Genomic DNA, 22,825 nt, shown 5'->3' with positions numbered 1-22,825 from the left:
GCTATTATAGTCTCATTAAAACAAACAAACAAAAAAAAAAAACAGAAACCCTCAAAACAGTGCTATGTATTCAAGACAATTCCATAGTTGCTTTGTTATCTAGTCAAAAAACAAACTCTACATCCCTAGTAAATTTTCAGAAGTTCAGACTAGGTCATTTTTTCTACAGATTTATCAGAAGTATCTTCTGTTTTAGGCGCGTGAGTCCTTCATCTTATGAACCATGATGCAACCTCCTAAATAAATAGCTTTCCTACTGGCAACATGGCAAAAACAAATTCTCCATCTGATTAGAAACAGGATGGGAAGTGACTCATGAAATAACTAATTACTCATGCAGAGATTTTCCTGAGATGAAAAAAATAAACTTCCTTAGCTCAAGAAAATAAGTATGAGCTTTCATTTTTGTGACACTATAACTATGTAGCTCATTTTAGAGGTATTTGTGCAAGAATAGATTCAAGCTAAACTCCGGGATGTGAAAGTGGTCAGACCGTAAGGGGGGAAGGGGTAAGTATGGATTATTCTGCTGTAGTTGTCTTTTCTAATGTATGCAAGTACATAAAAATGTTGATTATTTTTCTGTGTACTACACCTTTAATTTCAGAAGATGTAGCCACCTGCAGAAGAAGCTAGAATTTTATAAGGAAAAGCTAATTCAGCTTGTAGCTTATGTGACTGTGGTGTTTTGCTTTTTAAGATGAAAACACATAGTTGATCGCTGCCAATATAGCTATGTTTATCCAAGTAACAAGTTAATCTGCAATCCTAGATGTGAATATCCTGAAACGCAAAGCTCAGATTGATTTCTAGTGAGATTCATATTCTTCTTCTCAGATCTACTTTGAGTTTAAGCAAACATTGTCTATGGGTTAGCCTCCCTGTCAGGGAGTTAACAACCTCAAATTATGAATGAGCACTGTGCATGGTGGGATATTGACTAGTGTTCTGCAGTGATATTCTCATGTGGAAATGCCCCTGCCTACATCTGTTACTTAAGAACAGCTTCAGACCCACATCCGAGACATTTTATATTTTACAAACCATAATGCCATGAGGTCAGCATCTCGTCTGTTGTTAGGAAGTTGTCATATTTCATCTTAACAAATATGCTTCAATTTGTTCATTAGGACTTGTCTTCCTTGAACAGATTTATTCTTAGATAATATATCTAGTTTCTGTTAGCTTAAAAGTTAGCATCCAGGTTGAGGGAGGCTTCCAGCAGTTTAATCAATCACTGATATTTCAGCCTGCACCAAGACTTTGGCCTGCCCTATATCGCTAGTTAAATCTTTTCAATGTGCACATGTGAAAGTGCATAGCCGATTCATCAGAGAACAAAAATCCATATAAGTACTTGACTTATTTCAATAAGTTCTTGGACTTAGAGGGACTAGGTGTGATCAATAAGGAAAGTAACTGTTATGCTTGCCAAAGTGCAAATAAACCATATCAGACTGAGCTGCACTGGGTAGATTTTGCTTGTTCCTGTACCACAGACATCAGTGGCCCTGTAATTTTTTTCCTTAACTTGAAGCCTGTTTACCTTGGAAAGGGTGATCTAAGGCACTAAATTCCTGCTAAGGAAGAGTTAAATATTGTATAAAAAGTCAGGAATTCCAGCCACTGAAACATGTCCTTCAGATTTCCTCTGAGCTCGTTCAGGATCTTCTGTTTCCCCTGCACATGCTCCACAGTAGCAACATCATGTGGCCAGAAACAGGCTGCCAGCATTGTACCTGCCCAAGGCCAGTGGGACACTTATTTCCACCAGCAATTTAAAGTTGTAAACTGAGAAACCATACATCTGCTACTGCTTTATAACTTTTGCCCAAGCACACTGTGATGTAGGTCAAGCCAGATTTCCAAGAACTGCAGCACTACAGATAGTCACTAATGTAGTATCCTTGCATGAGAATAAGTCACTTTTTCCATACAGTACACTTATTCTGTTAGTAGATATATAACCATGAAGGTTGTGTTTAAAAAAAAAGAAAAAAAAAAAGACAACAGGACTTCCTAAGTTCTATGTAACGCTCATGCTTAACTCTTTGATTATGACCAAAAATAACAATTGTAAAATGCAATATTTTTACTAGATGAATACTTCACTCCTAACATAGATGGTTAGGAGCTAAACAAGCATTGTTGGATTTCTGTTCTTTTTCCTAAAGGGAAAGATCCATTTTAGTGGAAGGAGATCACTACAGGAAAAATAGTTATCTGCTTAAATGACTTTAGATATCAAATTGCTTTTTTCAAACTAACTCTGTTTAAGACCATAATATGTAGAGTTACTGTTTAAGAAATGATCATGCAAAAGAAACCCTCATTCCAATGCCCCGCTACTAAGCAGTCCTGGCCTCACTACCATGAGTGTACACTAGCACATGCAGATTATCCATGTATCACTATCAGATAGACACAAAGAACATTCTTTTTCATTTGCATACATTCAGGGAGTATAGAAATTCTATTAGCTGTAGCACATTGAGAACAACATTAAGCAAGGACAATCATTTCAATACCATCAAAAGATGGTCAGTCATTGCTGAGAAGTATTAGATACTGAAAAAAAATCTATCATTGCTGTCCTAGAGGTCAGTGAGAGGCAACAGACATTCTTCATGACACTAACACAGATTGTGCTCATGCAGCATGTTCATGTTTTACACTGTAATCATTACTGTAAAACATTTGACTGGGTCGTGAAACCGGACAATGTCAATTAGTGTTCTATATGCAATTCAGATGGATTATGCCCCCAAGGTAGACTGCTGGGGAGATTTAAGGGATGCATTATTGCATTACTGGACCGTAATGTATATAAACCAAATATGAGTTGCAACTCATGACATGTCTCATGGAACAGTTATTTCAATTTCCTATACAGTCTTATAGTCCTATATATAAATGTGTGCATGTTAAAAATGGCAAACAAGTGTAAGTAACAAAAAATACAAGTATATGTATATAGGCATGTCTGTATACAATTACGTTTATACACCACAGTTTCAAGTAGCAGAAAATACTAGCATGTCTTCATTTTTAATGTAGGCAGCTGCCAATATTTTTCACTTATTCTGACAAGAGTTAAAGAACAGAATACCCAGGCACTTCCAAGATAAGCCAGTATCGAAACATTAAACACAAGCATCCAAGGTTCTGCAGATGTTGTCACCTCTTCTCATAGGTAAAGCTTTTTGCTTGACCCAGCATATTTGGCTGCTACTAGCACCTGAGACTCTTCTCTGCCTTCCTGGAAAAGTCAAGTGAAACTCCTTCCCTCCTCAGGAAAGTGATCTAATGAAGGTGTCAGATGAGTATTTCCTAGCGACATCTAAAGTTTTTCTTTGCTCTTCCTTTCTTTGATTTCTTAAATGCTTTTGACGGAACTACTTCTTAAGCACTGCTGCAGGAATGGTCTGGTTCATTCATCTGTAGATGAATTCTTACGATGAAGCTTCTAAGAAGATCCATTGAGCTGTATGGAAATACAAGTAAACATGCTCACAGGAAAAGGTACAACATATTATGAAGCATGAATACTTTTGGAAATGCCATGGTTTCCTTAAAATCCCCCTTCCTTTCCAATAGTTCCTTTCTGTTTAGCCAAACAACTTTCTTAACTGGTCTTCTCAAACCCAAAATATAAGACTTCTATATCTACTGATGATGTGACACCATTATTTGTTCTCAGCTCTCTATGCAGTGACAGCAGAACAGTACTTTTTCTCTGATAAGGTTTTATATAGGCTAGAGCTAGGACTTCAGCTCCCCAAATGATGGAACTCATCTCGTGACAATGGAATTTTGCAGTATCACGTTGCATTGCACTACCATCCTGTATTTTGAAAGTCATGGGGAACCAAGATATTTATTGTAAAAATAATACTCTGAAAATAATTCAGACAAGTTAGAAGTATTTGCAGCTTGTTTCCTGTGCACTTCTCAAAGTGGATCAATGGCTCACTAATTTAAAAGTACAGTAACCTAAGATGTGGAACATAGTCACATTTTACTGTACTGAATTATTAAGAATGCAGATATATGAAAGCTTAACCAAGGACAACACTTATAAAACTCTTTTTCTAGTTTAGAAGACTTTAATGCATCCTCAGATTCTTTATGAATTCAAGCCATAGGGTTAGAATTTAATACATGCTGGACTTTGCCACTTGACTTCAAGATGTTTTCCCCTATAGAAGAATTTGAGGCCCTATATGTAATTAAGTATCTGTTGTTGCTGTAAGGAGGAAAATATGGCTGAAGTAAGAGTTTACGGTGAGAGAACTTCCCCGTAGACAGAAAACTAAGCTATATAATATCGTTTTGCTTTGCACCTATGCAGGCAATGTGGGGAACAGGTTCGAGTAATAGGTTAGGAGTACACGTTTTCTCAGGTTGTCACATCATATGGAGTTTCTACAGTGTGAATCTTCTGTAAGGAAACCCAGCAGCTGAAGCTTAATTTGGGAGTTTTCTCACAAATCTGAATTTCAAGTGTAATCGCCACAGGTATTTTGGCAAACTTGGCGTTTAACCATGGTCCAAGGTATAGAAAGCAAGCACAGACTTCTCTGAGAGCTATAAAAATTGTCTGGCAGTGAGAGACTTAATGCTGTTAATCTATTTAGCTCATCTAAAAGAAGATTGAGAGGTGATTATGTTATAGTGTGCAAGTATCTTCATGGGTACTTATTTATTGAAAACTAAAGGAATCTTTAGCCTGGGAAAGAAAAATGTAGAAAGAACCAATGGCTGGGAAATTAAAGTTAGATGGATGTAAGGTCCTGCATAACTGAAAAGGGAAGTAAATGAGGTATTTTAGAGAGCTTGTTTTATCTGTGGGTAAATCTGCTTTTAATTTGACTGCTGTTTTATGTCTTTTAAAAAGGGCAAGTAAACAAAATCAGGAACGACACATGCAGCTTGTAGAGAATTAGGTTCTCATGTCAGTAGTGTTGAAAGGGATTGAAAAGCTGCATAAGCAGTGATGCACAAAGTAAGAAAGTAAATTATGGAAGCTGGCACTGAGTAGTTAGAAAATAAATCCAGTGGGAATAGTTTGGGGGACGTTGGATTAGGTTTACAATTGAAAAACTATTTAAATGACCAGGAAGTCATCAGAAAAAATGGATTGCATAGCTAAGAATAAGCATTTTATGTGAGAAATTGGATAATAATCCTCTGAATTTACAAGGGTGAAGAGAATTGGACAGGCTCCCAGGACAAAAAGGGCCTCTTCCGAATTGTTCCAGAACAACTTCTTTTAATCCATGTGTGAATTCGTATACTTTCTCACCTCAGGAAACTGAACAAAAATCAGTTTTTTTTTTTGACACGTAAGTTTTTTTTTTTATTTATTTTTTGATAACTTGAAGCCATGTAGTTCAGTTGGAGTATCTAAATATGGAATTAAGATTTCATATCATTATTCACAGATATTTGTGTCTTGGGTAGAGACTTTGTCATTGCTTTGATTTGATCTTTTTAAATACTTTTTTGGAAGGCACAATTCAATTAATCTCTAATAATGTCTGAACCTCTATATTCCAGTAGTGCAGATGAGGTCATCAAGATTGTTTAAGATAGAATTAGGATGACAGTAAAAACTTAAGAAAATAAAAAGATGAGTGATTGAGGCTCTTCATTTGTGTGGTTTAGAAATGCAGAGTTTAAGTTTTATCACATTATATGAAAAGTTTTCTTAATTTTTCCAAATATTCCTTTATTTTGGGTGATTTTTTTTCTGTGTGTAGCTCTTCTGTATGTAGTTATGCATACTGAAATGTCTATACATCCAATTACTTAATGTAATTGGATTGAATTACTTAATTCAAATTTCAAATAAAATAAGTTTCCTTTTTTGTTACAAGAAGATGTAGCACACCTGCATGACATGCAAACTTTGCATTAGCTCGCATTGGGTTCACAATGCAACACTCAAACCTGTATGTTTTAGAGGTATTTGAAATGTAAGTATTAGCTAATCTAACGAAATCTAAACTAATGATTTTTTGGCCTCACTCTCCACAGTTTATGCACCTTTTCCCTTTCTGGTCGTGGCTCTTGATTGTGAATACTCTTAATTTCCAATTTTCAGTCACTAGTTATAAAGCAAACTACCTTTTCATTTAGCAAGCCAACTGAATCCAAACTGAGGTTTTTAAAGTTCATGTAACCTATGGTAAACACCAGCTCCAAGGTTCACGTTCATACTTCATCCAGGTTCTGCGTACACTTGAGAGTACCTGTTGTTCTATTTATTCAGATTGCTCTTGGAAAAAAGTCCTTAATGTACCAGGATGAGAGATGGATGATGCTCCTGTGGTGTGGATAGCTAAGGAATAAGAGGTGCAAGGGCACCTTAGGGTACATCTGTCCCACCGTGTGGATTCATCTGATTTCTATCAGTATATATCTCACTTTTTGTTAGTTTATAATTACATTTATGTCCATAAGCTGGAGAGAAAATAAACATTCACATCAGGTATAATTTTAGAACATGCCCAATTAATTTAAATGCTGAGCCTCGTATGTATAACTGACTTAGGTGCCTAATGGTAAGTGCCGTGAAGAAGCTTGATGTCCTCAAATACCACAGTGTTTATCCTGAATATGATACGGTAGAGTAAAATTCAAATGTAAACAGACTTTAAGTTTGCAAGTATTTGGTACGGGACGGAGCAAAGGACTGAGTCTCTGGTTCTGATCCGTGGTCCCAGAACTGGTAACACATTTTGCATTAAAATTGATAGATACAACTGGATCTAGACTTTGGACCAGCATACTGAAATACCAAACCTCCTGTAAAATGAACAAAACACTAAGCTAAGGAGTCACTACTCCTCCTGTGGTCTCTAAATCATGCAATCCTGTCTGCACAGTGGCCACGAGCCCCGGAAAAGACAACTGAAAAATCCAATGCAAGTTCCATGTCTCTTTCCCAGCTGAAAATAAAGCTGTAACTGAAGTCTTTGGGTGATTTCAGCTCGTTCTCATATAGATAAGGGGTTTTGCACCTTTTATGACCTTAATTGTCTCATAGCAAAACAGATATTATGGCAAGTTTCTGCTCATTTGAAACAATTCTGTACAGATGTTTCACAGGATAAGAAAGCTGATCAGAACACATTTGAAATTCAGGAAAAGATAAATATAAAGAATGAAACAAACAAGTGCAACTGACACTGCCTGGACCTTTAATTGATGTATTGTGCTGACAGCAATGCTGAGCATTTACATTTTTTGTTCAAAACTGTGGAAACTTTAACCCCTGGGAAGCTTAGTCATGGGAATTACTGCATAGATTTTCTCATAATACTTTTTGTTTCAAAACAATATTGAAAATGAGTGGAGTAATGCAAAACAAATAGCATCCAGCCAAGAGCTTTGCCTAGATCTTGATCTGAACCTTTCCTTGGGCTCAAACAAGCCGAGACAGTGTTTATAAAACCTTTTGTCATTTCTGTTCTGATCGCCAAAGGAAATGTGATCACGCTGTGTCTCTTTCTCCTCCTCTGTGTCTGTCAGCTCCTACCTCTCTCCAACAAAGTTTAAATCTGTTGGCCAAATTCAGACTACTTTGACAGAGGTAAAGAGGCCTCAAACATTTCACATAAGTTCATGCATAAATAGAAAACACAGTAGACAGATTTGACTTGCTTTGTCATTAGATTTTTTTTAGTAAATTTATACTAGTGAATATTCTAACTATGGAATAAACTTCAGCTGGAGCTTGCACCATAGCAGATGCCAGAGCAATCTAAGAAGATACCAGACATCAGCAGTTCTGCTGCTTACAGTGCTAGCAATTAGATTTCTGGTTCCTACACAGGTAGGAAATCTCTTCCTACGATTTTATCTTTTTTATTCCAATTCCATCACCATACCACTGGGAAAATGATGTGAAATAATTCTTTTCATCTACTGCATAGTTCTAATACTCTATGAAGTCCTTTCTTCAGCACCATATCCTAGTCCTCAAAGTTTGTTTCACAACTTTGTTCAGCCATCTCTCATCCTTTTTCTTTTTCTGTCCATGAGCACGAATTAAATATGCTTTCCCTAAACAAATTCTATTCACTTGCTTCAATTTCTATTGTATCCTTAATTACACTGTAGTCTCAACAACTGGGACTAAAGCTTTTTGAAACAGTTGATCCTCCCTTGGGTATTCAGGTTTCTTCAATCCTGATTTAAAATTGAAAACACTCCAGGATATGACCACTTTTTACACATTCCCAAGCCCACAAGGCTCTAAGCAAATAATAATTAATATTAAACACAAATGTACAAGAAGGGCTATAAATTTAGTGCATGAAAGATTTGTTAGATCTTAATGATATAAATTTAGTTCTTTACAAGGCTATTTGTCTTGAAGCTATAGTAAATACAACCAGGCACATTATGGCTTCAAGATAAATAATATTTTGTGCCTGTATATATAATATATAAAAATATGTTTTCTAGGAATATATTCCTGTGCACAGAAATCCCTTGTGTCAAGTAAGTGCCAAAATTAACAGTACAAACAAATAACTGTATAGATAGATATCTGTTTATTGAAGGAAAAGGAAAAAAAAATCAAATCTTGCTCCAATGGCCAAATTATGTGACTGGAAAGGCATTTTTCCTTTTTGTCTAATTTGGCTGGAGGTCTCAGCTCTTCATTGTAGCTCCTTCTTGCTATCTATTTCTTACATTTCTGTGGATTTTATGATACTGTCGATGGCAGGGTGTGAGGGAGAAAGATTAGATAAAGAACTGTACCCCATGCCTTTTTTTTTCCTCACTGCAAGGTTTAATACCAGGAACATCATAACTACTTGTAATGGTAACATCACTTTTTTTTCTTTTCTTTGAGGGAGGGTGAAGGGTTTTTATACATGCTGATTTCTGCAATTTCTCCCTCCATCGGATCTCCCAGAATTCCAGCTGAGAGCCATCAGTCAGCCAGCGGCACCATGCTCAGGCTCACCGGCTGAGCGCAATGGTACACAAGCAAAAACCCAACTTTGTCTGCTTAAAAAAATAATTCATCTCTAACCCCTGTTGTGCAGACAATGCAGCTGTCCAGAAGATAATGCCATTTCACGTTTGTACAGAATCCTTCATCAAAAACACTTCAAAGTCCTTTTCAAACATAACAAAATTAAGGCCTGCCACATCTTATCTTACAAAGATGGGGAAACTGAGGCAATTGAGCCTAACCAGTCACTCAACATTTTCAGTCTTTTTGTTCTGTGCAAGGGAACTGAAGCTGCTTTCTTCCTTTGTTTCTTTACTATTTTATGAGAAGGATGCTTTACTAACAGTTCTCAGTAATAATTTATACTTTCAAGCCCTGTGAGACCCAGACCCCAACTTTTACCAGCTCTGTGGAAAAAGTCTTTCCTATGCCTTCAGTTTTCGTAGAGAAACTCCACTGAATGTCACTTTTCAGATCTATTCCTGTTGCCATTTTAGTCAGCAGAATATTTTCACTGTTTTATGTAAGGGTTGGATAACTTGTATCCATTTTTGAAGCCTGTCTACTTTCTTCTCTGTATGTCAATGTACACAGCTCAAGTTAAAAATACACAGCACAGCACACAATCAAGAAAGATACAAATGATGTAAAATCATATTAAAAGCAAATCAATTTTACCAGATCATGGCACGTATATATAAAATCTTCAGTTTTTTTAGCTTTTCTCCAAGTCCAATTTTCTCACTTCAGTTGGGAATGGGAGCAGCTAACAGGGCATCTGAGGCATAAGAGGGGGACTGTGGACGTGGGGTGAGATTCTGGCCCTAGTGTAGTCAAAACTCCACAATTACAAGGTTGCAGTGTGGTAAATGTTTTATGGTATAGTGTACTTCAGTCAAAAACTGGAAGTTTCAGTGTAAGACATGCAACTTCTATCTACAATTAAATTTCCCAGTAGAATTACTGATGACTATGAGATTAACTTTAGACTGTCTCCAAAGAAATAGAGATAAATGGCCAGATTCTACTCTCAGTTGGAAAAATAAATATAAATATAGATATAGATCACCATTACCAACATCAGAGGAGACCTTTCAGTTAAAAAAGGTTCTACTTCAGACTTTCAATTGCTCACCCATCACTAGTTACAGGTATTTTACTCAAGAACTGAAACGTATTATTATATCATATATCTATTGTTTTAGGCTGCTCAGCTTTAAGGAAAAGCTATAAAAATTAGACCTTCCTGGTCACGAGGCTTATTTCCTAATCTATTGTTTATAGCTAGCCAGGAAATCACTTGGTACTAGTCACTGTAAACGCCATAGGCAATTGTGTCAGCTTTATCACTTCCTGAGCTAATGCTTGTAGGAAGTAGACATGAAAACAATAAAATTTTCAGTTAAGGTTCATTTACCATTAAAAAAAAAAGCTAATGAAAGTTTAACACTTAATGGCCGCCTCAGTCTAATTAGCAGACTGGAAATCAGCAATAAGGGACATTTGGCAGTCAGAGGTACTGACCTATACCTTATAGTATTTTGTAGTGCATTACTGGAAAGATGTACAAAAATAATCACCCCAAGTTCCAACTTTGAAAGCTTATCTCTTATTCCCAATGACATATTTTAATATGATAGCCAGATTTTCATTCTTAAGCTTTGAAACAAAGGAACTATAGACCATCAAAATACAGCTTCAAATATCATCCAAAAATAAAGATACATATTCATAAATTATGCTTTTCCACTTTATGAAAAATAAATCCAAATCCTACCCTGATCTCCACATTTCAAGGTAGATGAACTACAAAATCTGACAAAAAATTGTTAGCAGCAAATTTGAATGTGAATGTAAATGACAAAGATGTATGAGTGAATCTAGAATTTAAAATAGCAAAAATATCATAGAAGCAGAACGGTTACTACTTCCGCACTTTCCAGATGATAATTCTAGGCAGCTATCTAAACAAACCGTGATTAGAGCAAAGACTAAGCTCCTGAAAGAAGGACAGATTCAATACGGAATCACCCTCTGAAAACTCATATTCTTTGTGTTATCCATGTTTTATTTTAACCTCAAAAAGCACATATGTATGTGCTTGTACTTTGAGAGATTTATGCTTGATACTAACAGGAAACTAGAAATTATTCCTTGAAGCAGTTCCTTGACAGATTTGGAAGAAAGAACCAATCTACTTTGGAACGAAATATCTACATCATCAGGAAGTACGTATGACTCAGTTTATAAAGCAGAGTGCAAAGTGTATTGTATTTGTTATTTTTATAAGTATAAATATACACCTAAGTGTATGCCCACATAGTTTTTGAAAGAAAATTAAAGTGCAAAGTTAAGCATTCAAAATTTAAGTACTAGAATTAAGCCTTTTGATTATTTGTTTTCTTTTTGTGGTCTAATTTAACTTCATTCAAAAACTTCTAGCCACTAGGATGTCCATTTAGAAAAGGGATTTTTTTATTTATCATTGTGAAGAATTTGCTAGTATTTATGTTTCAGCAGTTTTGTTTCTGTGTACATTTTTTCTCTGTTGTACATTGTTCACTTAAAGCTTTACAGATGCAAATAACAGAATATTCCTTCATTCCTGAGACTTAGACCTAGCTCTGATATTTCCAAATTAAAGCTGTATCACTTCTAGATGTCAGCAACAGGAATTTACAACACTGGCAATGAATACCCAGATATATTTAATGCTAGTATGTTCCATGTATCAGTTATCTCTTTAGCTTTTGTGCAAGAATCTAACATGTCTGACATCCATAGGTCATTGATTAAAGAAGAATGGATTTACATAAACCTATTTTTTTCCTGAAAGAAAAACTGCCACAGATAGGGCCTATTTGCTCCTGTCTGTGCCTGACTGAATTAACATAGGCTGCCCAATCACACTAAAGACCTACTAATACTGAAGATACCTTCAGACTTTGAAATCACTCTGGAATCATAGAAAAAATGAACCTTCAACTTGATAACTACTTTTAATTTCCTGCTTGCTCATAAAGTTATACAATATCTTCCTTTGTGGTGCAGATTTACAGCTGCACATCACTGGAACACAAGAGGACACAAGAAGCAAAATAGCTCATTTGATATCGAGGTTTTACTTTTATGCCTCCAATAAGACTTTTCATTTTTTCAGAATTCCATTTTAGAGGAATTTTGCAATAAAGAAATCTCAGGTCTTTTAAGTCAGTTACAGGCCAAAGGATTATAGTGAACCTAGGCTCATCTATGGATTTTTTCACTAAAAACCCCCAAAAGTCATGGTTACACTTGTAGCTAAGACAGATTGTTCATCTGACGCGTTGTGGCTGCTCCTACACAATTTTGCAAATACGATGGAGTTTTGCTATGAGGCACTATCCCTCTTCACACCTGTGACTCACAAGTTTGGGGAATGTTCAGCACATCTAGATTGAAATTAGATCACATCTGTTGCCAGCTCGTATGAAGGGTACATCTGAGTTTTGCATAGCTTTAATTGCAACTTACTATGGAGTGTATATACACAAGATCTAAATGAGTGGCTAATATTCCTTGTAGTCTTGTTTTCCATTTTGTGTTTTTGATAGATGTAAAATCAATGAGGAAGTAAAGACATGGTATTGCAATGGTTTGCTTCTGTTGCCAGGGCAGTCTTAGGCTCTAGATAGAGGGGCTTTATGGATTTATAAACAGTAAATGTCTGTATTAGTCACTTTTGCCCGTCCTCTCATGTAGCTAACAACACTGGAGAAAATGTCGTTTCCTTTTTTAAATCACTTAGAAGCAGAAAATAGGATTAAGGAAGAACAAGGATAATGTAGTCACAGGGTGCTGATGAAGGAGCTGCTGATACTCAAAGAATCACAGAAATGATCATTCTTCTAGTATGCTGGGGGAGAAGAGGGGTGCTGGGCGGAGGTGGGGGGGAGGGGAGGAAGGAGATGAGAAGGGATATCATGTCTTTCAGTTCCTTCTATCACCTTCTTGACCTAAAACTCCTTCTGTTCTCCTATTTCAGGTCAAGGCCCCTAACTAGCTGTTAAGCATACTATGTTGACCTTCCAAAATTGGACGGATGGATAAGAGTAGAAGGCTGGGAAATAAACAAACTACTTCTATATGGTCCAAGAAAGTGAGCCAAAGGCAGTAACGCTTTATGCTACAAGGTTCTTCACAGACTCCACACCAAAGCAAGTGATTATTTATTGAATATCAATATATCTTTCTTCTCTAAATTAAAATATAAATGTATGCTAGTACTTTATAGATAATATATATTGAGAGACACAAATCTGATCCCTTACTCTCAGTGAGAAGCAGCTTAGTCCATGATAATTCCACAAAATCCTGCACAGGAAACCCTGCACAGTAAAGCGCTTTATGGAGTGAGTAAAGGAAGAGGAGAGTATGGTTTGTGATAATTATCACCATTCTCAGAATGCTTTTAAATGTAAAGTTAAACACTTATACCTGAACATAAGTTTAGAAAATGCTGCAGTATTAAATAGTCTTTCAGATGCATTAAAGAAAATGATAAAGGAAAACAACTGTTCCTTGATAAGCCGACAGAAAAAATTTCAGTTTAACATCAGAGAACAAAAGCTGAAAGCAAAGTTGCAGCCATAGGGGTCCTGCCAAAGTAAAGCTGCCACAGATATTAGAAACAAGCTTCAATGCAAGGAAAAGTAATTTTTTCATAAATTATGGTTGAGTCTGCTATTGCTAAGCATTACTGAGTTGAAGGTGCAGCGAAACATCTTTCAGGTTACTGTTGCAGTCTGTCTGCTGGTGCTCAGAGCATATTTTGCTGACCGCATTTGTTTAACATGACTCAATCAAAATGAGAGACAACATATGGCTGAACCTTAAAATGATGTAACAAAGAAAAGGTATCACTTTTTATGTCCATATAAAATCATTATTGCAACACTTGAAAGTACTGATATGCTTTGAAAGGGGAGAAGGGCAAAAAAAAAGCATTTCTGTAAAATAAACTAAGGCTGATGAAAGTTTAGTGAAGTGGAATACAGTGGTCAGCAAGTTTTGGGCACGGCCAGCTCATGGACCTACGTGTTTTCTTTGCATTAATCTCTTCTCCTGTGAAACTATGTGAGTGTGAAACTATGAGCAATTATACTACTATTGTGAAATGTAGCCACCAGAATCTTGCAGCTGTAATGTGCTTCCTTTATCTTAAGACTTCCTTACTCCTGTACCCTTCAATGATAGCTGAAAGCACTCAACACCTCTGTCCTCCAAAGTAAGAAGACTTCCAAGCTCTCTAGTAATTCACTATATCAGTTACCTTCCCTTCTGAACAGATAGTATCTTTGTTTTCTCATCTAATCAACCATTGGCAGACATATTTCCAAGCAACAGAAACTGGGCAAGTATGGGTACGCTTTACACTGGCCAGAGATTTGAAAGTAATCTTAATTTATGCAGAAATTAGTTCCATTTATAGATGGCCTTTTTCATAAATCCCAAACTCTTCAAGTAGTTCATTAAGCCACCTAATAATCATAGAATTGTTTTTTTTAAATACCCATTTTTGTAATACATAAAATGAATGATAAAAAAGCCACTTATAAAATTATTTAAAATAAGTGTTTATAAAAATTCACTGATAATTTTGCAGTCCCAGGGGCGGGACCCAGATGTATTTGCTGTTCTGTTAAACTCTCTGCTTAAGTCATGACATTTGGATGAAACAAAAAGCAGGGACACCTTGGGTTCAGACATTTGACATGTTCCAACTAATGCTGTCTCTAGTGCTACTTCGCTTCTCACAGGGGTTTATTGAGAACTAAAACCCTTCCCTTCTCTTCCCTACCTCACTTCTCAGTTTTATCAGATGCTAATTAGGATGATCATGACCGGAAATTCATTCCCTTTCCTATATGACCTTTGACATTTTTCTTTTATAAGGGGGCTCACGTTTCTATCAGATCAATTAGTTAATTGGGCATCACTCCTCTAACACATCTCACATTAAAAAGCCCTCACATTAAATAAACAATCACACTCCTTCCTTTTAGATTGGAGGCTGGAAGCTCATTTTAGCAGGGGTCTGCTGCTGTTTCTTGAGCACTGGAAGCACTTGAGCACTCAGTTTGGTGATGGAGCTGTGTGTAATGCAATCTTCTTCCAAATGAACAGGAATGTTATCAAAATAAACCTGTTCTGCTGCCCCTCTCCTTCCCTGATTTCTCTGCCATTATACTAAGTGAAACAGTAGACTTTTTTTTTTTCTTTTTTAATAAAGATAGAAAGGGGAAAAGCCCTCAATTAGACTGAACAAGATTGAGATGGAATTTTATATTCATATGGTATTTTAAGTCCAATATTGTTATTGAATCCTGCGTTCAATTACATTGCAGTTGTACTGTTAATGATTCCCTATATAAATACACAATGTCATACTAGAAACCAAGTATAATGTGGTTATCAAGAGGTCACGCTGTTTAAAAAATATAGATAAGATGTAGTGGAGGGCCTCTTAAAACTTCTCTCCCATCTACTTTAACATGCTTTTTTCAGATATATTTTGACTTAACCCTTGCTTCTTGCTTCTTGCTAATTTCTTAGTTAGTCAAGATCCCTAGCGACAAAGTTATCTAAAAGAAAATATGGGCTGAGAAGCTAAATACCCTGTGGTTTTACTTTGGAGTATTAGTGCAGCTGTGATGAATAGATTTCATATACATGTAAAGTATACACATATATATATTCCCTACACACAGTTATATATACTTTTTTTTTCTATGTGCATGCTCTTGTGTCTGTTACGCAGGACTACTCTGCAAGATTTGAAAATGGCATTTGTCTGAATGTGAACAAGGAGAATCCAAAGATGACATTATCATGAAGCACAAGCATCACACAAGGGCTCTATTCCTCTCCACAGTAATGCATCAGTCTCTTGCTTAATGCCAGATGCCCCATCGTTCTGGAGTTGACCTTTGAGACTGAAAGATAATAGACACCTTAAGAACAGCTGCTCTGACGAAAAATGGCTCCTGCAAAAAGTGTCTTAATAATATGACAAGTGTTATAAATGAATTCTGTTTGTTTATTGTAGAGGTCTGCTTGAAAATTACTATCAGGTTTAACATCTCAGAGCAAGAGGTATGTAACAGAAAAAATGAGAGGGTTACAATGTTTATGCAGTCATTCCCAAGCTCTTTGTTAATAGTAACGATTGAAAATCTACGTCTAAGGAATCTTTTCACTCATCACTGAAGCAAAGCTGTGTCCAAAATCAAATGTGGCAGCTGTTTAGCAGTACATGACAACACTAAACAAATGTTTAGACAAGGGAATGAAAAATATCCTACAAAAATGATACTTCAGTAGGATTTATTTACAGATAGTAATACAGGAAGAATTGTTTCTAAATGTTTAATACGTTTTCCAGACATAGGCTTTGGCTCCTGAAATATGCCAGCATTCCAATAATTATTAATATGACAGACTTTAATGTTCTGGAATATTAATGTTGACGAACCTATATCCTTCACTTACCAATCCCATGCAGAGACATTTTTCTGAATCAAATATATCCCAAGTGTAAGGATTATACCCGAAAGTTGTACATCAATGATAAGTGTTATCCACTGCATTCAGTATATCAAAAGTTTATGTTCCTGATGTCTGTTGCTGTTTCGCCATTCATTTCAGTATGGAGGAGGAGTAGAAGTCGTAGTGGTCTGCAGCTATATTAGCAATTACATTTCTGGGCATCGCAGACTATACTTTTTGGAATTCTTTGCAGGAACATGCCAAAAAAGCATGGATTTAAGAGGAATTGTAACAAAATGTTGTTCATCATAGTATTTATGGCTGTAGCCCCCAAGCAATAAAGAAAAAGGAAAGGGAGCAACTGAATCTCACGCGTCAGGGCATAAAAAGATCTTTACTAGGGACCAGGAAGGAACATTGCTGATGTTTTTGAACTGACAAGGTACTTTAGAAGTAGGTGGTTGTACGGGAAGGGTGTCAATTGTGGGCTAAAGATGTCTTTAACAGGCAAGCTCTAGGCTTCTTCAATAATTCAAGATGTTTACTTAATTGCCAATGTAGTATACGGAATGTTAAGACATCAATACTACGATGAATAGAGACTGCAAGAGAATGAAAATATATTTAAATAAAGTCTAAAGTGCAGGATGAAGGTTTTAATATAATCAAAACGTGAAAAGTAGAAACCCTAGAGATGGAATTTGTGTGAGTAATCCTCAACACTGCACTGCTGTCGCTTCACGTTTAGTCATGTATCTCTGTTCAGTGCTTTGACAAAGTGAGAAGGTAAGAAAAAAAGACAAAGCACAGATGACAACATTCATTTTTGACATAAGCAAACACAAGCAAATGGTAACTGAATACTTATGCAGTGGAATCAGTGAATAAACAAATGATTTTAATTACAATTTTCAGCAGTTCAATTGTGAGATGAGATATGAGATGACGTCCAAACAGCCAGGGAAAAGTATTGGGGAAGAGGGAAAACTGAAAGCAAGCAAATGGGTCTAGCTGTATGACTTTACCAGTCAGTATCAGGTAACCTTTACCCTAAAACTCAAAGGCCACCTTTGGTGGATGTAAATGGCTATCATTTACTGATGTTCCTGAGAGTGGCTTGTTAAAAATAACAGAACATTTCTTAATCTCTTTTGAAAAGAGACTGAGTAAGATTCAGATTTTGCAAGCCTTACTGCTGTTGATGAGAACCTTTTAACACATATAAATTCTACTACCGCATTGGCCTAAACAGGTTTTCTTGCACAGGTTCTGCCTAGGCTGTTATACTGTGCACTAACTGAAGCTTTTCCAAGTACCAAAGAATGATCTCTTAGGTATAAGAATAGCTATAGACAAGAAGAAAGACAGAAAATTGCAGATTCATTTAAAATCCAGGAAAATCTAAGTTTCTGCACTGACCTGACTAAAATTTTTCACTAAGTCTTACTAGAAAAAATATCTACTGTATTTGAAATAAGTGGGTTTTTTTATTATTTTTTTTTTTTTGGTATGATGCTGAGCCGAATGTTAGGATTGTGGATTTTGAATTTAAACTGCTTCACAGCATTTGAGTATTTGGGGATGTGTAAATTTGGCAGAAGTCCAAATTTCCCCTACAAAGATTATTATTTTACCCTGTCGAACACCAGCGTTGTTTCGCTTTCACTGTTGCCAAATTTGGGGTAGAAGCCAAGGAATGTGTGGTAGGGATGTAGGGATGTAAAGCACGGAGGGACTGGCCTCCCTTTGTGCATCATTTTCTGACAAGCTGAGCAGGTGGAACCATCTGCAGCCTACAGCAAACGTGGCATTGCTTTCAGAGAGGATGAGGAAGTGTTGGGAAAAGCATTTTCACAGGGGTAAAAACAATTTTGAAAACAGTTCCTACCACATGTTCAAGAACTAGCTGTGATCTCAACTGCTGTTCAGCTAAATCAAACTGTCTCAAGCCTTGACAAATATCTTGCAAACATTAACAGCTGAGTAATGTTCTCCATGGGTCTCCATTTCGAATATTCACTTTTCAACAAGCAAAAGATTATTTTGTGAAGTGCCTATGCTCCAAATACATTTGTTTAGCTAGCCCATCACCCTTCCTGTTGAGGTGCTGGATGACTGCACTGTGCCAGATGCAGAGATGTACTCTCCTTTGCAAAAGCAGTCAATAACAACCTCAGTAGCAGGCCCTTCAAAAATCAAACATGGCAGAAAACATTGTCCCCTGTGTAGAGTAAAAAACAGAAATATATTTTTTATTTTATTACTTGAGGAGGCAAACTGCTGCAAATAGCTCCTCTAGGAACTTTAAAGACTTGGTCTACCACTTCCTATTCCCTGTAGTCCTGCCTAAATAAATAATTGTTATGGAACAGTTATCATTGCAGAAAAAGACAATGGAATATCATTGCAGTTGTAAGCAAGACACTTCATTTTTATACTTCTAGAGTGAGAATTCTTAGCAGAAAGAAGTGTGTTGTAGTGGATTTAGTCATTCATTACCCAGTGGATGAGAAAACCCCATCACCTTACCACCTTCGGAAAATGCCTTGGTACGAGAAATGTACAGAAATCCCACTGTCTTAAGGAGAACAAATTTTAGGCTTATCCTTTGCTATTTACTGGGGTTGATTGAGCCTCACTGGTCTGATATAAAGGGGGAGGGTTGAATTTTTCTTGCTTCTAACTGTAAAACTTGTGAATAACTTTCTGTGAGACTGTCAGCAATTTTTTAGGAAATCAAGAATGCATTTAAATGTTTGAGACTGAACAGCTGATCTTGCTTGCAAGAATGACAATTTCTGGTCTTTAACAGCAAGCAACACAAGCAGCACTCAAAGTGAAAATTTTCAAGGCTCTTCAAAAATAATAAAAGTGCAGTCCTTTTTCACTGTTTGCCTGAGCTATTGTAAATGAGCAAATTGACCATGTTTTAGCTAAAAGTTTGACTAAATTTGGTTCTCAGTTCTGTGCCTAAGTATAAGACCATTTCTGCCCGTAATAGAGCAGCAATATCTAGTACTGAAAATGGAGGGAAGGATGTGGGAGAACTAAAATTTTATAAGTCATCAAGATAAGTGTCTTGAGTTATCATGATGAAGAGAAATATAAGTTTCACTATGTCATTTTTTTTTATTGTCTAAAAGCCTTAGTAGAAAAAAGAAAAAAAAAGAAATACAAGTCTTTACTGTTGTTTATGGTGTTCATACTGAATGGAGGGATGCTCTTGGACAAATTTTGTTTCTAGAGAGGAATAACATTCCAAGAAAGCTATTTATGATCTCAGGTTCTTGCATTAAATCCGACTCCTAAACCTACTCATTGGTATAGCCCAACTATATACCAGAGGGGAAGAAATTAGAGCATTTCTTCAGTCCTGGTAAAAATCATTTTGACTTATGGTGGCATTATTAAAATATTACAAATTTAGTCACTGACTTGCAGCTCCTGTTATGGGTCCTCAGAGTTGCCTTGCTGCTCATCCTGTCACGCATGAATGCCTGCCTTTGAACCTTGCTTCCTGTGTGTTTGAGCCCCCTCCTGGAGTCTCTTTGGTTTTGGCCTCTCAGGAAAGCGAAAAGGGCTGACATTCTCAGTTGAGCCTAATATGAAGATTTAAGGTGAAAGTAAGTTGGTTTCACTTAGACTTTTTTCCCCAATGGGATGGCAAACCTATCGCAGCTTCTATTCCATTTTCTATAGCATTGGTGCACATGTACTGACATGTACAAATTTTAAAAGCGTGGCTGTTTATTGGTTCCAATTGATTTTCCATCTCAACAGACTATACCCCATTGCCATTTAACCAGCGAGGAGAGAGTGAGGAGGTGAAAAGAGTGAGGAGGTGAACTATGGAAACAAGAACAGCATTGATCAACTAGACAAAAGCGCAATGAATATTTTAAAAGAAAATAATAAAAAACCCATAAACAGCCTTTCCATCAATGACTACATAATTTACGGAGAGTATCCCGTCAGATTAGGCACTCTTTTCATCTGTTTTCTGTCATATTCTCCTATAATCTTTCTAATACTATGTTTGCTTGTGAAAGCAGTAGCGCAGACTAAGACTTGCCACAGGAACAGGCATGTTTGTGCAGGCTTGCACACGGACATAAAGTGTTGTCACTAGACAGGCACAAAATTCAGAAGCAGCTGTGCCTGACTGGTTTTCCTGAATCTCCTCCCCATAAAATTTCTCATTTTTTTAAGTTGCTTTAGGCCTTGTAAATGTTACTTTAGCAAATTAAGGCATCACATCAGATGATTTCTGGCACACTTACTGTATCTTAATGCTATCTTCACCTGTATAACAGGAGAGTTCAATAAAAAAATCCCCTGAGTTTCTAAAAGCCTGATTTCCAAAACCTTTTATTTGCAATTAAGTTATAAAGAGCAGACATGAGTATTTATGTTGTTCTAGGGACTGATGTAAATCAAGGTAGTCCCATCCAGCTATGTATATTTGCAAAATGAATTCCACAAATCAATAAAATAGGCCACACTGGAAAATACATGCGTGCCCTGTACTTACCTAGAAGATGGATTCAGCAAAAACCAAACTGATAATATATTCTCTCTACTGAAGCTTCATTAAGCTCAGTTCCGACCAGCCAAGTATGGAATGAAAATTTGGTCCAGGATCCATGCTCTTTTTAGTTCTTAGCTTTTCTGAGTAGACTTGGTAGATTACATAATGTGGACTACTGTTTTTTTGAGAACTGGGACAGCGAAAGAGAGCTGGATTGTCAGCTACTGCAGAAACCTCAGAAGACGTGCCCAGATGATGGTACTATTTTTGACTATTGTTCAGTTGGAGGCTCTCCTTGAATATCACAAAAGCTGTTGAATTAAAATGGGACAAAACGTACGTTAGCGTGTTCCTGCCCTAGAATATAAAGGCTTAAAGTATAGTGGTTTTATCATTTTTCTGGAACCTTTAATTATCATCTTGCTGGATATTTTGCACTCTGGTCACAGACTCAGGGTAGATTTACCTCCATCTGTTCCTTAAGCAAGCATGCCAAAAAGATCAAGAGAACTTTAAATCTCTGTATTTTATTGGAATATAAAGTTGATCAGGAATTTTTAAAGAGAATGTACAGAAATATTGTGTCCAACAGAGATTTTTATTAAGAAGATTGAAAACCAAGAACATACTGTGCCCTTTTCTCCAGGGCCATGCTCAATCTAGGACATATCACTGGTTTTCTTGACTGCAATATGATCTACAAAGTGTCTAGGATATTTTTCCATTATCTCAGATTCCAGACCATGGGCCTGTTCTGTCTGCTCTCATTATTCCCTTCCTGTCCCCTTCCACGCTCCATAAGGCTCCTCATAGCTGAACATTGTCCCTAAATTGCATTTTTTCTCCTACACTGCAGACAGAATAAAGCAAACAATTCACTATCTTCTCTAATGCTCTGCCATGCCTCTGGAATAGACTGTAACATAACAAACAAGAAACACATACCATCTGTCACACTTTTTGTTCATAGCCCAAGAAGAAGACATTTTCAATGTTCTCGTGTCCACATTGAGACCTCCCTGAAAAAAAAAAAAAAAAAAGATAAAAAGATCCACTTAACTGAACTGAAAAGCTTTCAGGGCAGGTATCACTTCATTAGCACTATTGGGAAAACAATGAATAATTCAAAGTTGAGATGGTGTTTCTATTTTGATTCTTCTTTGCTTTATTCTGTTTATTGTGTTCTGCTGTTGCAACTCTCTTGTTACCACCCAGGTTAGAACCTTTAGCAAGTGAACTCCAGACCAACCAGTTCTTTCATAGATCAAATCTGTTTTTTTTATCTGAACTAAAACCTGAAATGAAATTCTGATCTTCTGTATTTTCTGATGCAAAAGTACTGTTCTAGCTAAAGAAATGCAAAGAGCATGGAAGTTTTTTCTTTTTTTCTTTTTTTTTTTTTTTTTTTAACTAGCACATGACTCTTAGATTTCTGTGTTTGGAGATATTTATTGATGTTAAGGTAATGCTAAAAAAAAGAGAAGCCAAAAATCTTCCCTGCCAGCGTCACTCTGGAGATCTGATTTACACTGTAAGTACCTAATACCTTGAGGCAAAAATGTCTGTCTTTAGCAAAATCAAGGCATGCACCCTATTATTGTTCCCTGATGATTTCTCACTTCTGACTTCTTGAGAAGGTGCTTGATTAGTGTACAAGTTTACTAGCAACAATAACCTGTAGCTGGCCAGTTCTTTATTCAGCCTTGTGAAAGACCTGTAACTTGTGTCTGGTCTGATGTCATAAATGTTCAGACTGAGAAAAGTGTTGCATTTTTTTACTGCCTTTGGCTCCAAGT

General features: G+C 36.5%; 1 long non-coding RNA gene across 3 annotated transcripts; it reads left to right on the top strand.

Annotated features, from left to right (window-relative positions):
- The first annotated feature begins 298 nt into the window (after positions 1 to 298).
- On the top strand, positions 299 to 20,973 carry LOC104141255 (uncharacterized). 3 transcript variants are annotated; one of them, XR_693496.2, is made up of 5 exons: positions 410 to 510; positions 3,408 to 3,522; positions 5,204 to 5,345; positions 12,999 to 13,170; positions 15,774 to 20,973. It is a non-coding gene; the product is annotated as an uncharacterized lncRNA (long non-coding RNA). The 3 variants fall into 3 exon arrangements; XR_011141599.1 differs by lacking the exon at positions 5,204 to 5,345; XR_693497.2 differs by lacking the exons at positions 3,408 to 3,522; positions 5,204 to 5,345 and having other exon boundaries at positions 299 to 510.
- The last annotated feature ends 1,852 nt before the right edge of the window (positions 20,974 to 22,825 follow it).

This window comes from Struthio camelus, chromosome 5 (assembly GCF_040807025.1).
Source record: "Struthio camelus isolate bStrCam1 chromosome 5, bStrCam1.hap1, whole genome shotgun sequence".
Classification (NCBI taxonomy): Eukaryota; Metazoa; Chordata; class Aves; order Struthioniformes; family Struthionidae; genus Struthio; species Struthio camelus.
This window is presented reverse-complemented; position numbering and strand designations above follow the sequence as displayed.